The sequence below is a fragment of the Scyliorhinus torazame genome, chromosome 15 (assembly GCF_047496885.1).
Source record: "Scyliorhinus torazame isolate Kashiwa2021f chromosome 15, sScyTor2.1, whole genome shotgun sequence".
In the NCBI taxonomy this organism is placed as follows: Eukaryota; Metazoa; Chordata; class Chondrichthyes; order Carcharhiniformes; family Scyliorhinidae; genus Scyliorhinus; species Scyliorhinus torazame.
This window is the reverse complement of record NC_092721.1, coordinates 19,928,808-19,947,022: the sequence shown is the minus strand read 5'-3', so window position 1 is coordinate 19,947,022 and position 18,215 is coordinate 19,928,808. Positions and strand designations below refer to the sequence as shown.

The window sequence follows — 18,215 nt, the reverse complement described above, 5'->3', positions numbered from 1 at the left end:
GGAGGAGGATGGGGGGCTCCGTGCCGGGGAGGGGGATGGGGGGTCCGTGCCGGGGAGGAGGTTGGGGGGGTCCGTGCCAGAGAGGAGGATGGGGGGTCCGTGCCGGCGAGGAGGTTGGGGTCCGTGCCGGGGAGGAAGATGGGGGGTCCATGCCGGGGAGGAGGTTGGGGTCCGTGCCAGGGAGGAGGATGGGGGGTCCGTGCCGGGGAGGAGGATAGGGGGGTCCGTGCCGGGGAGGGGGATGGGGGGTCCGTGCCGGGGAGGACGTTGGGGGGGTTGGTGCCAGGGAGGAGGATGGGGGGTCCGTGCCGGGGAGGAGGTTGGGGTCCGTGCCGGGGAGGAGATTGGGGGGGGGGGGTCCGTGCCGGTGAGTAGGTTTGGGGGGGTCCCTGCCGGGGAGGAGAATGGGGGTTCCGTGCCAGGGAGGGGAATGGGGGGGGGGCCCGTGCCGGGGAGGGGGATGGGGGGGGGTCCGTGCCAGGGAGGGGGATGGGGGGGCAAGTGAGTTGGTCCACCTGGCCAGGTGCCAGCCTCCAACAGTTGGACCCATGCGGTCCATGCCACCTGGCTGGGGGGAAGGAGGGGATATGGGCAATGATGACATGTCGTCGTTCCCCCCCCCCCCCCCCCCCCCCCCCCACCAGGCCGTCATGTTTTCCGATCATCCAGCGATGTTGGCCGCCGTGGCGGCAGCCGCTAATGACCATGTTGCCCTGGATGAGGAGGAGGAGGAGGAGCGTGCCAGAGAGGCGGCGCAGGCTGCCGCAGAGGGGCAGGCGGCAGCCGACCAGGCTGGAGGGACACCTGACCGACAGGACGAGGAGGGGGAGGAGGACGTCGCGGCCCCACGGCAACGGAGGCACCCGAGGGCGCCCCGTGTGTACCGGCCCCGGCTGTCATACCAGGACCTCACGGACCGGGAATGCAGGAGGAGACTCCGGATGAGGCAGGAAACCGTGGCACACATCTGCCACCTGCTGGCACACCTGTCACCGCGTGGCACTGGCGGGGGACACCCTCTCCCCGTGTCCGTCAAGGTTACGGTTGCCCTGAACTTTTATGCAACGGGGTCATTCCAGGCACCGAGTGGGGACCTGTCCGGCATATCGCAGACAGATGCCCTATATGCCATGGCGCACCGCTACATCCGCTTCCCTGTGGACCGGGCCAGCCAAGATGCCCGGGCCGTGGGCTTCTCTGCCGTGGCCGGGTTCCCCATGGTCCAGGGCGCGATCGATGGGATGCACGTCGCCGTGCGGCCACCTGCAGATAACAGGGCCGTGTTCACCAATAGGAAGGGGACCTATTCGATGAACATACAGGTGGTCTGCGACCACCGCATGATGATCCTGCACGTCTGCGCCCGTTACCCAGGCAGTGTACACGACTCATACGTGTTGTCGCGGTCATCCATCCCCGGCATGTACGAGGGACGCCATCCCCGGCTGAGGGGCTGATTGCTGGGCGACAGGGGCTACCCATTGCGATCGTGGCTGATGACGCCTGTACGGAGGCCACGCAATGAGGCGGAGAACCGCTACAATGATGCCCATGTAGCGACAAGGGGAGTGATAGAGAGGTGCTTTGGCGTGCTGAAGATGCGTTTCAGGTGCCTGGACCTCTCTGGGGGCGCCCTCCAGTATCGGTCAGATAGGGTCGGCCGCATCATTATGGTGTGCTGCGTCCTGCACAACATAGCCCAACAGAGGGGCGATGTGCCGCAGGCAGAGGAGGGCGGAGTGGAGGAGCAGCAGGAAGAGGCGCAGTCCTCCCCAGATGAGGGGGATAGGGGCAATGGTCAAAGCAGATGGACTAGACACAGGCGGGTGGCTGTCCACCATTACCGGCTGGCCCAGCGGGCACGGGACAGACTGATAGCCGCCCGCTTCACTGACTAGATGGGCGTGGGAATCGGGTAGTATGGCCACAGACCGCACACCATGGCAACAGCCGACCACCAACACCCCCCACCCATCCACCCACCCAGCACCCTCACCCCCCTCCCCAACCCCACCCACCCCACCCGCATGCACACCCCCCGCCCCCCATTGCCGATCCACCTGCGGCACAACGGCCGGACTCACACAGTTGCGGGTGGACGCGTGTCTATTGCAGGCCATGGAGGATGATGACAACCCGCCCTGCAGTGAGCTCCTGGCTCCACATTGTTGGACTATGTCTGACCCATGGCCACAGTACCACCATCCACCCGGACCATCCCTGCATGCGGCTGTGACACTGCAGCGCACGGTCCCGTCCTCTGCCCGGGGGGATGTTGATGGCGGCCCAGGGGGAACGGGGCAGACTCACTTGGGGCTGAGGTAAGACCACCCCTCACACACACACTTGCGCTCAACGTACATGACACCCCCGCACGCTTTGGACAGAGCACAAAGGCAGCTTCTGTAGGTGTAACATTGACTTTAATAACCAAACGAGTTCATGCACGTGCCCTAGCCCCTAAAACTGATCTGTGCCCTGCACCCGTGCCAACTTACTCAGTGTCTAATTGTTTGGCCTTACGGGCCCTTTGACTACGTCTACGTGGTTCCCCAGACGGTACAGCAGAACTGGAGGTGGACTCCTGTGATTCCTGCCCTCTGACACTGGATCCCTTTGGCGGCCGTTTCCTGGGGCGTCCTGGCCTAGATGGGCTAGGCTGCGGCCCGGGCGACTGGGATGGCGAGCTGCCAGCCTGTCCTGCCCGTTGCCCACCCGATGCACCTGGGACGGAAGGGGGGGAGTCCGAGGTGTCGCGGTGTATCGGGACCTCCCCTACTAGGGGAGCCGGGACAGACCACACCACCTCCTCCTCCCTCGGGGTGCCCGATGGCCCCCAGGACTCTACATGGGTGGGGGATGCAAACGGACTGGCCATCCGACGCCCCCCCCGACATCTGGCGCTGCCAGTCCTGGAGGCCCGTGCTGGTATCGACAGGGGTCTGCAGGTTTGCAGCCATGGAGCCCAGAGGGTTGGCAAACCCTGTCTGTGACAGTGCGACGCCGGCTCGCACATGGCCACTGGCGCCGATGCCCTCAGCGATGGCCTGCAGAGACTGGGCCATGGCCTGCTGAGACTGGGCCATGGCCTGCAGAGACTGGGCTATGGACTGCTGAGACTGGGCCATGACGTTGAGCACCTCTGCCATCTGGCGCTGGCACTGGCTCATGGCCTCCTGTGAGAGGGCAGCCATGTCCTGGGCCACAGATGCCGCCTGCACGGAAAGCCCCAGGCCTCGCAAACCGTTCCCCATGTCTGACACCGTCGCACCCATTGCCTCCACCGCGGACGCCACCCGTGCGGTGTCGGCCTGGGTGGCACGCATGACCGGCACCACTTCCAGCTCCTGGACGCGGGTGGACTCCTCCACCTGCGACTGCAGCCGCCGCAAGCCGGCCGTCACCCTCTTCGCTCGTCTCCGGGTCGGTGGTTGCATCGGATCTATGTGTGGGTGTGGAAACTCCAGGAGCCCGGGATCCATCTGGGCGGCAGATGTTCGCTTGGGCTGGGCTGCCCTCCGACCGCCTGGCCCCTCTGCTGCTCCTACCTCCACCTGCTGTACCAGGACGGCTGTTTTGTGCGCACCAGTGAGTGTACCAGACGCCTCATCACTAAAGTGCCCAACCGTGGTGAGTGTTTCTGCGATGGTGGAGGGTGTTGGTGACAGCAGTGGCGTTGTGTCGTGCTCTTCGTCCCACTCTGACTCCATGGCACTTTGGGGTGGGGGTTCGTCTCCACCCATCCACTCTGAGTCACTGTCCGGTATTTCGTCTTCCTGTGAAGTGCTGTCCCGGGTAGGGGTGTCCTGGGCAGTGCTGTCCTGGGTAGGGGTGTCCTGGGTAGTGGTGTCCTGGGTAGTGGTGTCCTGGGTAGTGGTGTCCTGGCTCGGATGTGATGGGGGCCTGTGGCTGCCCCCCTCGTCGCTGGGTGGAACACGCCTGCCTCGTCGCTCCCGCACGTGACGGGGGTGTCGTCTCCCTGTTGCTCCAGGTCTCTCCGTCTCCCGTGGCCTCCGAGGGGCATCCTGCGGGCGGTCTGCATCTGCGGGGATGGGTGCCACGACGTTTGCTCCTGCGATACACAATGAAGCATGCATGGTTAGACACGCAGGCAGTGATCAGGTGATATGGGGGAGGGGGGACATGGGGGAGGGGGGATATGGGGACGGGCTGTCGGTGGCTCACTTGCTAGTACGCCCCCGACCTCTGCATCAGCAACCTCCCGGTCCTCAGGTCCGCCAGCCAGTTCCAGGGCCCTTTCCTCGAGTTCGGTCAGTGGCCTCTCATCAGCGGGGCCTCCTCCAGTCCTCACATGCTCCCTATTTTTGTGTGCGCGCTTCTCCTGTGGCGGGGGGGTGAGTGGGGGTGGTGGCAGGGGTAAAAGGCAACACTGTTAGGCAGGTATATGAATGCACCCCATTGGTTGCGCGTGCATTGCAGAGGTTAAGGTTAGGGCTGGATTCACTTGGGGATATGGGGGATATGGGAGGGGGGATATGGGGGAGGGGGGATATGGGGGATATGGGGAGGGGGATATGGGGGAGGGGGGATATGGGGGAGGGGGGATATGGGGGATATGGGGGAGGGGGGATATGGGGGAGGGGGATATGGGGAGGGGGGATATGGGGATATGGGGAGGGGGATATGGGGAGGGGGATATGGGGGAGGGGGGATATGGGGGAGGGGGGATATGGGGGAGGGGGGATATGGGGGATATGGGGGAGGGGGATATGGGGAGGGGGGATATGGGGGAGGGGGGATATGGGGAGGGGGATATGGGGGAGGGGGGATATGGGGAGGGGGGATATGGGGGATATGGGTGAGGGGGTTTGGGGAGGGGGGATATGGGGGAGGGGGGATATGGGGGATATGGGGGAGGGGGGATATGGGGGAGGGGGATATGGGGAGGGGGGATATGGGGGAGAGGGGATATGGGGGAGGGGGGATATGGGGAGGGGGATATGGGGGAGGGGGGATATGGGGGAGGGGGATATGGGGGAGGGGGGATATGGGGGAGGGGGTATATGGGGAGGGGGGATATGGGGGAGGGGAGATATGGGGGAGGGGGGATATGGGGAGGGGGGATGTGGGGAGGGGGGATATAGTGATATGGGGAGGGGGGATATGGGGGATATGGGGGAGGGGGGATATGGGGGAGGCTCACCCTGCCTGCTCTGACGAGGTCGTTCACCTTCTTGTGGCACTGGGTGCCTGTCCGTGGTGTCAGGGCCACAGCGGTGACAGCCTCTGCCACCTCCCTCCACAGACGCCGGCCGTGGCGTGGGGCAACTCTGCGGCCGTGCCTGGGATACAGGGCGTCCCTCCTCTGCTCCACTGCGTCCAGGAGCGCCTCCACATCGCGTGACTCGAACCTCGGGGCTGAGCGGCGGCCAGCCATCCAGTCGGGTGTTCCGGTCGGGTGTTCCAGTCGGGTGGGGGGGAGCAGCGCGGCCTTATGAGCCGTCACGCCGTGCAGCGCGTATGACGCTGCACAATGTGAACCACGTGCGCAAGCGCGGATCCCGTCACATCGCTGCTAGCCCATTTCGGGCCGGAGACTTTTGACCCATTTTTCCGACGTGACGCAAGTCGGATTTGCGCCATTTTTTGCGCCGATCGGCGGAGTTTGCGCCAATAACGGAGAATTTCGCCCCATTTCTCTCAACTTAAAGTTCTCAAAATGAAATGATCATCTTAACCTCATAATTGTAACAAATCCACAAGTGCCAATTGAGATTACCTTGAAGGTACATCTGTGAGAAATACTGGGCTGGATTCTACTGTCCCCCAGCCACATTTATCTTGACTATGCGCCATTCACGGGATTCTATCTTTCCGCCGCTTGTTGATGGGATTTCCCACTGTAACCACGCCACACCACCATGAAACCCACTGGCGGGGGTGCGCTGCTGGCAGGACAAGAGAATCCCAACGACGGAGAATTCCGGCCACTGTATACAGTTTGTATAGTGGAAGAAAATTCCCCCCAAATTCCCATTTTATGAATCTATTCTGTTTCCATTTTTCTTCATTGTGAGCTATTTTGCAGTAAAATGTCCCAGGCATCTATTTAAGTATTACCTTTACCCTGTTTCACTTCCGTTTCTGACAGCTGGAATATCTCAAAAATGTACAAATACAGACTTATACTGGTTTCAAAGGAGCAATAAAGTGCTATATGTGGTGATATACATCACTGTAAGTACACAAATGGTTAATGTACATACACTACACCTAGCTAGACACTAGAGGGAACACCAGAGACATGACACACAGGCAGTCAACCAATAGGCCAGTAAGATAGGACACGGCCAATGGGCATTCACGATACACACAGAGGTGACACTAGAACAGGGGGGCATTACACCAACCCCTATATAAGGACACTGCACACATAATCTTCCTCTTTCCAGTGGAGACACTCAGTGAGTACAGACACAGGGTTGATTGAACATCACTACCACCACGTGGATTGTAGCAGACTGGTTAGTCAGTCTGAGTAGCTTTTGCAGGATTAACAGTAGCGTCAAATCCAAGTAGGAGAATTGTTAATAGTTTAATAAACGTGTTAAAGCTATCTCCCAGTCTGAACCTTCCTTTGTCAGAGTGCACATCAAGGAAGCAGCTTATGCTGCGTCAAGAGCAAAACAAAACACTATTTATTGCTATAACATTATGAGCCCATACTGGATGAAGTTACCTTTCATCTCCAACACCAAAGAGTGCTAAAAGAACAGCATTCTGGATTGCTTAACTTGAAAGCGTATTAGTATCAGTATTTTACGAAGGTAAATAATATCCAAGATTTAGACCATTGGTTCCATGTCAAACAATAAACTGGACCTTGCAATGATGGTGCCTTTAACAAAGCAAAATGCCTTGGTACTGTACAGATTGAAGTGGAAAGTTGCTACCAAGGAGACATTATTAGAACAGGTAAGCAGTGACTTCAAAGATAAATTATAAGGCGACTCTTCAAGGAGGAAAGTGATGGGCTGAAATTCAAGAGGCTGGAACGTATCTAGTTGGAGACATGGGCCGGGATTCTCCCCTACCCGGCGGGGCGGGGGGGCCCGGAGGGATGGAGTGGCGGGAACCACTCTGGTGTTGGGCCGCCCCAAAGGTGCGGATTTCTCCGCACCTTGAGGGGTCAAGCCCTCACCTTGAGGGGCTAGGCGCGCGCCGGAGTGGTTGGCGCGCCGCCGACCGGCAGGAAAGGCATTTGGCGCCACGCCAGCCGGGGCCGAAAGGGCTTCGCGGGCGGCGGAAGTCCGCGCATGCGCGGGAGCGTCAGCGGCTGCTGACGTCATCTCCGCGCATGCGCGGGGGGGGTGCCTCTTACGCGTCGGCCATGGTGAAGGCTGTGGCCGTGGTGGAGGGAAAGGTGTGCGCCCACGGGACAGGCCCGCCCATGGATCGGTGGGCCCCGATCGTGGGCCAGGCCACCGTGGGGCCAGATCGCCCCACGCCCCCCCAGGACCCCGGAGTCCGCCCGCGCCACCTCGTCCCGCTGGTAAGAGAGGTGGTTTTATTCTCACCGGCAGGACAGGCATTCCAGCAGCGGGACTTCAGCCCATCGCAGGCCGGAGAAACGCCGGGGGGGGGGCCCGCCGACCGGCGCGGCGCGATTCCCACCCCCGCTGAATATCTGGTGCCGGAGAATTCGGAGGCTGGCGGGGGCGGGATTCACGCCAGCCCCCGGCGATTCTTCGACCCAGCGGGGGGTCAGAGAATCCCGCCCATGATGCCCAATAAAGGGTCAAAAGGAGAGGAACACAGAAGAGACCAGTGTCAGTGGAATAGAGAACTCTGGTTGAATCGAAGCAGAGATTGCAAACGGGATGGGTGATGGCAGGGGAGAGGGAAGGGGTGTAAGAATGAAGGAGTTTATCGGTACAGTGAGGGGTGAGTGTACGGAGGAAAGGAAGATACTACTTTGAATGCTGTCTGGAGTTTAAGAAAAATTATTGCTTGTTATTTCACTCTGTCTGTTGACATAAGCCTTGCCATTGTTTGATTAGTGCTGCTTGACTGATTTCACAATAGTCCATTATCACAGTAGATGTCTGTCATTTCACAGTTTGATTGACAGTTCAGAGTGGTTATGGACACTTTGAAGTGGGGCTGTGAGTTCCAATCTTATTTTTTACCAGGATTATGCAATTGAATGAAATGTATTTGTTAATTATAGTTGAAGGAATGTCAATTAATAAATGGGTTTTTATGAATGAGAATTGTTTTTAGAGTGAAATAAAGTTTGCAATGGTGATGGGACTTTATTTAATCTCAGGAATTGTCCTGGGCTCTGTCCATGGTGGATACCTGGTGATTTGGCATGGTAGGTGTAAGGGCAAAGGGTGGTGGGTGGGTGAGTATGGGTTTGCATGAGTTAGCAGCAAGTTGGCATAGGGACTATAAAGGGCCATGGGGAGTGGGTGGGGGCTATTGGTTGGCATGGAGGTTAGGGGAGGCCATGGGGTCTGGGCAGAGAGGCATATATTAGCATGGAGGGTATGAGGGGCCATGAAGGGTGGGGCATTGATTATCACGGGTTGGCATGGATGAGGGCATGTGTCAGGGGACTTGAGAGATGAGGGCTGGAGAAAATTAGTTTGCTTTTCTGTTTTTAAAAAACACTTTGAATCCGTGCTGGTGCACAGAGGTAGGCCTTCCAGCCAGCCGACTGATGTGTTGGGTGTTCTGAATCACATACAGGTCACCAACACTTGAAATAGTGCAACACTATTTTATTAAAAGGTTAACTATTTAAACATACTTGAACTGTGGGTAAATACGATACTAGCTTTAACTAAAGATCTTTGCCTTGTCCTAACCAGTTGATGCACTCAGCACATGGTGCATGTCTGTGTTGCAGGCTGTGAGCTCTGTGCTCCTAGCTAGCTGCTACTCGAATGAGCGGGAACTCTGATGCCCCCTGTCTTCGTAGTGCGTGTGCTCTCACTGGTGATTGGCTGCGGTGTTGTGTATGTTGATTGGTCCCACTGTGTGTCCATCAGTGTGTGTCTGCACCATGATATACTGGTGTATATTATGGTATCCCCCCTTTTATATAAAAAAAATGTGCCTGTGTGACAATAAATAGTGTGTGCCGAATGTTCCTGACTACGTGTGTGCGAAATATTTACAGGACTATGTACATAAAATTAAGCTATTTACATGGGAAGGTGCCTGAGGCACAAAAAACTGTGTGTCACACAAATAACGAGATGAACACTATATACAAACCACTTGAACGATTAAACGGAAGAACAGAACAGACCAGAGAGTCCATTAGTGCACAAAGTTCACAAATTAAATCTCTGAGGTGGGCGACGAATTCTGGTTGACCGTCAGGGTGGCACACCACTCATCGTCTGGATCGATGTTGTATCCCGACAGCGGCTGGTGTCTTTGCTTCGGGGACAGCCTGTTTTTTGTTACGACACCGACTCGAAAACGCGCCTTCGGGTCCTTGGTGTCACTGCTGTGTGGGAGGTCGGAATCGGACTTGGTGACCGTGGGCTGAATTGCCCGAACATTCCTGCGAGGCTGGCTGAAGCGATATGTATTGGAAGGCTGGGCTGCTCGACAGCAGGCAGCATAGTGGCCAACTCTTCCACATCGTAGGCATTGTCGAGATTTTGCGGGGCATTGCCGCTTTAAATGGGCGGAGCCACAGTTGGCACACGTTGTGACGTCGACATGTTCACTGCGTGACCGCGCATGCACGGTGCGGTCATGCGTGGTGCGCGCCTGCGCATTACGTTCCTCCACGTCGCCGTCCCCTCGTTTGGTGTGTACAAGCGCGGGAGTCCGCAAAAAGCGCGCAAAATGGCCGCCCTCATCCAGGCTGAGGCCCTGGAGGTGCTCAATCACTTGGACCCGTTCCGCCTCATGGGGGCCTTGCCGCGACTTTTCAGCCGATTGTATATGGGAGTACCGACTGGTGGCATTTTCGTGTAGGATATAGGTCTCGATGGCGGTCGCTAGGGTGAGTTGCTTTACTTTGAGGAGCTGCTGACGTAAGGGGTCCGACTGAACACCGAAAACGATCTGGTCGCGTATCATGGAGTCGGAGGTGGGCCCGTAGCTGCAAGATTGTGCAAGGATGCGGAGGTGCATTAGAAAGGATTGGAAAGGTTCGTCCTTATATTGCAAACACTGCTGGAACACGTCGCGTTCAAAACTTTCATTCGCCTCTACGCTGCAGTGAGTGTCAAATTTGAGGAGAACCGTCTTGAACTTCGTCTTGTCTTCGTCATCCGCAAAGGGGAGAGAGTTGAAAATGTGGACGGCATGGTTCCCGGCCGTGGAGAGGAGAAGAGCAATCTTTCTGGTGTCCGAAGCACCCTCCCTGTCCGTGGCTTCGAGGAAGATCTGGAAGCGCTGTTTGAAAATCTTCCAGTTGGCCCCGAGGTTGGTGGCGATGCAGAGCGGCGGCAGCGGGCTGATGTTGTCCATGTTGCAGGACGACGGAATGCTGGCGGAAGGCAGATCACTTGCAGGTAGGTCTAAGAAGGGCTAGTATGCAACCACACCTGGTATCATGATGTGTTGGGTGTTCTGGATCATATACAGGTCACCAGCACTTGATGTAGTGCAACACTATGTTATTAAAAGGTTAACCATTTAAACATACTTGAACTGTGGGTAAATACGATACTAGCTTTAACTAAAGACCTTTGCCTTGTCCTAACCAGTTAGAACATAGAACATAGAAAAATACAGCACAGAACAGGCCCTTCGGCCCACGATGTTGTGCCGAACCTTTGTCCGAGATTAATCATAGATTATCATTGAATTTACAGTGCAGAAGGAGGCCATTCGGCCATTGAGTCTGCACCGGCTCTTGGAAAGAGCACCCTACCCAAACTCAACACCTCCACCCAACACTAAGGGCAATTTTGGACACTAAGGGCAATTTATCATGGCCAATCCACCTAACCTGCACATCTTTGGACTGTGGGAAGAAATCGGAGCACCCGGAGGAAACCCACGCAGACACGGGGAGGATGTGCAGACTCCGCATAGACAGTGACCCAAGCCGGAATCGAACCTGGGACCCTGGAGCTGTGAAGCAATTGTGCTATCCACAATGCTATCGTGCTGCCCTCAAGAACAACTAAATCTACACTATATCATTTTACCGTAATCCATGTACCTATCCAATAGCTGCTTGAAGGTCCCTCATGTTTCCGACTCAACTACTTCCACAGGCAGTGCATTCCATGCCCCCACTACTCTCTGGGTAAAGAACCTACCTCTGACATCCCCCTTATATCTTCCACCATTCATCTTAAATTTATGTCCCCTTGTAATGGATTGTTCCACCCGGGGAAAAAGTCTCTGACTGTCTACTCTATCTATTCCCCTGATCATCTTATAAACCTCTATCAAGTCGCCCCTCATCCTTCTCTGTTCTAATGAGAAAAGGCCTAGCACCCTCAACCTTTCCTCGTAAGACCTACTCTCCATTCCAGGCAACATCCTGGTAAATCTCCTTTGCACCTTTTCCAAAGCTTCCACATCCTTCCTAAAATGAGGCGACCAGAACTGTACACAGTACTCCAAATGTGGCCTTACCAAAGTTTTGTACAGCTGCATCATCACCTCACGGCTCTTAAATTCAATCCCTCTGTTAATGAACGCTAGCACACCATAGGCCTTCTTCACAGCTCTATCCACTTGAGTGGCAACTTTCAAAGATGAATGAACATAGACCCCAAGATCTCTCTGCTCCTCCACATTGCCAAGAACTCTACCGTTAAACCTGTATTCCGCATTCATATTTGTCCTTCCAAAATGGACAACCTCACACTTTTCAGGGTTAAACTCCATCTGCCACTTCTCAGCCCAGCTCTGCATCCTATCTATGTCTCTTTGCAGCCGACAACAGCCCTCCTCACTATCCACAGCTCCACCAATCTTCGTATCATCTGCAAATTTACTGACCCACCCTTCAATTCCCTCATCCAAGTCATGAATGAAAATCACAAACAGCAGAGGACCCAGAACTGATCCCTGCGGTACGCCACTGGTAACTGGGATCCAGGCTGAATATTTGCCATCCACCACCACTCTCTGACTTCTATCGGTTAGCCAGTTCGTTATCCAACTGGCCAAATTTCCCACTATCCCATGCCTCCTTACTTTCTGCAGAAGCCTACCATGGGGAACCTTATCAAATGCCTTACTAAAATCCATGTACACTACATCCACTGCTTTACCTTCATCCACATGCTTGGTCACCTCCTCAAAGAATTCAATCAGACTTGTAAGGCAAGACCTACCCCTCACAAATCCGTGCTGACTATCCCTAATCAAGCAGTGTCTTTCCAGATGCTCAGAAATCCTATCCTTCAGTACCCTTTCCATTACTTTGCCTACCACCGAAGTAAGACTAACTGGCCTGTAATTCCCAGGGTTATCCCTAGTCCCTTTTTTGAACAGGGGCACGACATTCACCACTCTCCAATCCCCTGGTACCACCCCTGTTGACAGTGAGGACGAAAAGATCATTGCCAACGGCTCAGCAATTTCATCTCTTGCTTCCCATAGAATCCTTGGCTATATCCCGTCAGGCCCGGGGGACTTGGCTATCCTCAAGTTTTTCAAAATGCCCAACACATCTTCCTTCCTAACAAGTATTTTCTCGAGCTTACCAGTCTGTTTCACACTGTCCTCCCCAACAATATGGCCCCTCTCATTTGTAAATACTGAAGAAAAGTACTCGTTCAAGACCCCTCCTATCTCTTCAGCCTCAATACAGAATCTCCTGCTACTGTCCTTGATCGGACCTACCCTCGCTCTAGTCATTCTCATATTTCTCACATATGTGTAAAAGGCCTTGGGGTTTTCCTTGATCCGACCTGCCAAAGATTGTTCATGCCCTCTCTTAGCTCTCCTAATCCCTTTCTTCAGTTCCCTCCTGGCTATCTTGTATCCCTCCAACGCCCTGTCTGAACCTTGTTTCCTCAGCCTTACATAAGTCTCCTTTTTCCTCTTAACAAGACATTCAACCGATCTTGTCAACCATGGTTCCCTCACTCGACCATCTCTTCCCTGCCTGACAGGGACATACATATCAAGGACACGTAGTACCTGTTCCTTGAACAAGTTCCACATTTCACTTGTGTCCTTCTCTGACAGCATATGTTCCCAACTTATGCACTTCAATTCTTGTCTGACAGCATCGTATTTACCCTTCCCCCAATTGTAAACCTTGCCCTGTTGCACACACCTATCCCTCTCCATTACTAAAGTGAAAGTCACAGAATTGTGGTCACTATCTCCAAAATGCTCCCCCACTAACAAATCTATCACTTGCCCTGGTTCATTACCAAGTACTAAATCCAATATTGCCCCTCCTCTGGTCGGACAATCTGCATACTGTGTTAGAAAAGCTTCCTGGACACACTGCACAAACACCACCCCATCCAAACTATTTGATGCACTCAGCACATTGTGAATGTCTGTGTTGCAGGCTGTGAGCTCTGTGCTCCTAGCTAGCTGCTACTCGAATGAGCGGGAACTCTGATGCCCCCTGTCTTTGTAGTGCGTGTGCTCTCACTGGTGATTGGCTGCGGTGTTGTTTATGTTCATTGGTCCCACTGTGTGTCCATCAGTGTGTGTCTGCACCATGATATACTGGTGTGTATTATGACACCGACCTCCACACTCAGCAAGCTTCATGTTTGTTCCGGGGCTGCCCAGACTGTGCCCAACGCCCTTGAATGAGAATCTAACCTTCGGTCAGCGATTTTTAGAAACCTATGCGCACCTGATGTGCGGACAAAAATCTAGGCCTATATCTCAAAAATGAATAGACAAATTTCAAAAAGCCTTTGTACACAATTATGGTATGTCCCAAAGAAGGACTGATTAGTTTTTTGGCAAAGGTATGGACCTGGGCCGGGTTCTTGGAATTTTTAAAGGGTCGCTTAGCAATGGGAGATAGGTTGAATTGACTTTTCTTTTAAGGATGTAGTAGTTGGTTTAGTTAGAATGTTGTTGATTATTTTATAATGTTGTGGTTTGGCTCAGCTGCTGAGGTGGAATTGGTCACAGCTGTCAAAGTGTGAGCAGAGTTTTCAGAGCAGGTTGTTTGATGTGGATTGGCCTGAGGCCCCCTCAGTGCGTGAGTTGGAAGCTCTTAATAAAAATATTTTTTCCTCTTTGTCGTTACAGAGCATCAACCAACCAGGCAGAGAAAAAGAGCAAAGAAGAGCTGCAAAAAATGTCTGAGTTCGCGCATCATAGCGGAGGTATGTCCTCTACCAGTGCCCCATTCATTTGTTCTAAATGTCATAATATCCACTCATGTATATAATGAGATGCAGCCAGGCAGTGATTGACACACAGGATGACCAGTAAGCACACAACACAGTGCAGCCAATCACCAGACAGGACACTACCACTATAAAGCCAGAGGGCACTAGGTTTCCCGCTCTCTCGGGACCCAGCCACTGAGACAGTCAGAGTCCACGAGCTAGCAAGTGCAAACCATGCGGTAGCTAGTAAGTCTGGTCAGGCTACTTCAAGGTATCCAGTCAGTTCAGTATAGTGTCGACCCACAGCTGTATATCAGTTCTATCGTTGAATAAAACAGTGTTGGATCTTCTCCAGTGTTAGACGTCTGTTTCTAGCTTCCCTGCATCGAGTGCAGTCCACATCGAACCTACCTGCCGAACATATCACTAATTATATCCATTCTCAACTGTCAGCACATTTCAGTGTGCCTTGAGATTTGTACTCGTTTTACCCTCTACGACTTTTCTCATGCTCCGATGTTACTGTTCAACCCAAATATGAACTACTGAATGAATTCTGTGGAATGGTCTATGGGGCTTACGTTTTGCTTATCAGCGCTTTTAGAAGTGGAAGTTATGAAAAACGTCAAGAATCTAGGATTTAGTTAAAAGAAAATTGTTTGGGATTGCTGGATGATTTATGTGAATTGGTGATTGTTTTGAAGATTGGGACACTCCTTTTCACACTGGGGAGAGTGAAGGGCATCAACGCTTCTGTCAAGCGTTCCATGAGTGAGGCCCAAGTTGCATTTTAACCCATCAAACCACAGGGGTTGTTTGCTAATCATAGTAACGCTTGCCTAGATATTTGTTGAGCCTCTCTAGTTTTTCAGGCATCAAGCGGGCACCTAAGTGTTCAATTTGCAGCCTGCATGTGCACATTTCTCATTGGATGCTTGCTATCTATCATATTAGGAATATTTCCAATATTAGAGTCCAGAACTGCACGGCTGCCTACGGCACTGAGGACCCGGGTTCGAATCCCGGCCCTGGATCACTGTCTGTGTGGGGTTTGCACATTCTTCCCGTGTGTGCGTGGGTCTTACCCCCACAACCCAAAGGTGTTAGGTGGATTGGCCATGCTAAATTGCCCCTTAATTGTAAAAAAATAATTGGGTACATATTTATCCATTTTTTTTAATTTAAAAAAAATTAGACCCCAGGACTCTAATTGGACAAGCTAAATTGCCCTCAGTGTCCAAAAAGGTTGGGGGGGTTACTGGGTTACAGGGATAGGGTGGAAGTGTTGGCTTGGGTAGGGTGCTCTTTCAAAGGGCCGGTGCAGACTCGATGGGCCAAATGGCCTCCATCTGCACTGTAAATTCTATGAAATATATGAAACTTAAACTCGCAGGGCAGAAGCTCTGAGTAGTTTAAATAAATTCAGCTGGAAAGTCTGGAAATGGGCACATGCAACCTCGTTTAATATGTAAAGTCTTTGGAGGTTTATGCTTCGGAGTTGACATCACTAAAGCTATGCTGCAAGCCTCAAACCCATTAACTAACAACAAATGCTTCTTGATGCTATGTTTAAGCTGTACCCCCTTCACCCCTCCCCCCAACCATCCCCCAGTGACAAGCTCACAATTGGAGGCAGAAGCACCAATATGAGCTTGGATTTTATTATTTAAGTGAAGCTGACAGTGGGACATTTGTTGGGCCATCACCAGTTCATTACAGTGAGAACTGGGAATGATGTCGCAATCAGTAAAAGTGGCCATAAAGATGTCACATTTTCATTTTTGAAAAACTCCAACTGATCTGCTCATGGCCTTTCGGGAAGAAAGCCTGTTCCCCTTTCCTGGTTTGACGAATACGAGACTCCAGTCCTACAACAGTGCCGCTGACTCTTAGGTAGTCCTGCAAGACACTCGGAAGAATGTAGACAGCAGCAATTCAGGAAGACATCCCACTTCCACTACTGCAACCAACTGTAAAAACGGACAATAAACGCCAGCCTATATAATCGACAATGTCCACATTCAAAGACTGAATTGAAAAACAAAATCAATCCAATTTGTGCTTTCATGAAAATTGCGCATCTATTTTATATTTCATAGTGATGGTGTTTGAAAGCACACAATTGTTTTCCAATTCTGGTTTATTTCTATTTTCTCCATCCTGAAACGAAAGCAAGCAAAAGACATTTAAAGAGAATGTTTTTCAATTAATGCACTATTGATCATACATCAGATCATAATCAGTCACAAAAATCAATGTTTACTTGAACAGCAACTTTCACCATTTTTACTTTAAATATCTACAAATCCTAGGCAAATGCCAATAGAGTGAGATCGACTCGCAATTCATTGCGAGCGCTGCTTGGAAGTCAAGCAGTTCAAAATGATAAAAGTCAATGTAATGCAACGCAGCACAATTGCAGTTTAATGCTTTAAGTGGAGGACAGTGATCAAATTAATCTCTTGCCGCAGCATTTCCAATTCTCAAGTTTGCTCGAGAAAGGAATCTTTTGCAGCAACAAATCCAAATCAAGATACTCACGTTTCAGCTAAATTTCTTTCCGCTAGAGTGGGAGCAATAAAGCTTCTTGTGAACATCCACAACAGGAGGAATTTGAAAATGCTGTTGTATCAGTAGCTTTTATGTATTGGTTAACTGCGCTCTGGAGACCTGCAAACTATGTATTAATATAGCAAGCAATCTCAGTGCGGGAAACTCATAATTCTGGTTCATGGACTATAAGGTTATTGATTTTGCAATTAAATCATACGGCATTAAGAAAATCGCATCAAGCTTAAGACGAGAGATCAATTGCAGCACAAAAGGATATAATGTCACCTTTTGCGTTCCCCTGATTACAGTTTGCTTCATGTCTGACAGGATTGTTGCACTGAAAAGTTTACAAAACCTCAAGGAGATATAAGAAAGTCAACATGCAGAAAACTTTAGTCCAGAAATGTCTTGTTCACCAAATCCTATTTAACAGCACAGGCAGATAACCCATGTATGGTTTATTCCTTGCCACATTTAATACAATTTAGCTTCTTCTTTTTTTTGCCCCTAATAAGGGTTAGACAGCACACTTGTACATTAGCATTTACATAGGAAATTTGTCAGCCACCAAATTGAGTGTCTGCTGTTTTATGTATAGCAGAAAGGCAGATGTTCACTCAGTGCCATGGTCATTTCAAGGACTTTGAAGCAATGTTGTCATATTAACCGTGCCAAATATCATTTGGATACATGATAATCACAACATGTATGCAAACATTGTTGATTGCTATTCCACTTCGTATTGTAACTCCATTTATTCCCCTCGTGTCCCCTGTACAGTCGTAAAAATGCATAATACTGTAATTTAATCTTTGGAAGGTACCAAATTGTTTCGTAACTCACCATCAGGGACAGCCTGGGGTTCAGTGAAATTCTTGGTCATGAACATCATATTCAGTAAACTCTTACGTTTTGCAGAACACCTTTGAATGAATTTATCAGTGAAAATAAATAAGCCAATTAAATAATGTATTTCAACAAAGTGCCTACGACCGTGACTATATTTCAAAACTACTTCACTGGCCGTAAAAGGTTTTGGGGTGTCCTGATGTAATGAGACGTGCTATAAAAATGTAAGTCTTTTTTTTTAGGAAATCATGCACAAAGGTGTGATTGTGGAAATTTAATGTAATATAGCATCATTAGAACATTTGGCCACTGCACCATTCTTCACACCTCACAGTGTATTGCCAAGAGCCACTCAGTAGCTGCTTTTTTAAGTATTTTGACATTTCATACTTTTGACAATCACTTTACAATGTGCCTTTTAATATGTGTGCACTGCACAGTTATTTGGAGAGTTTCCACACAGATTTCTACAATAATTGAAACAACCTATAGTGGGTAACTAGGCATTATGATAACTGTCGGTAACTACTTGAATATATTTGA

At 51.7% G+C, this 18,215-nt stretch overlaps 1 long non-coding RNA gene across 2 annotated transcripts in view; it reads right to left on the bottom strand.

Moving 5' to 3' along the window:
- LOC140391369 (uncharacterized) overlaps nt 1-18,215 on the bottom strand; it is a 214,172-nt gene that overhangs the window by 123,401 nt on the left and 72,556 nt on the right. The window contains exon 2 of one of the 2 annotated variants that reach the window (XR_011935015.1): nt 17,667-17,746. The exons of the other annotated variant lie outside the window; for it this stretch is intronic. This is a non-coding gene — a long non-coding RNA (uncharacterized lncRNA). The remainder of the gene's footprint in view (nt 1-17,666; nt 17,747-18,215) is intronic. 2 annotated transcript variants of the gene reach the window in all.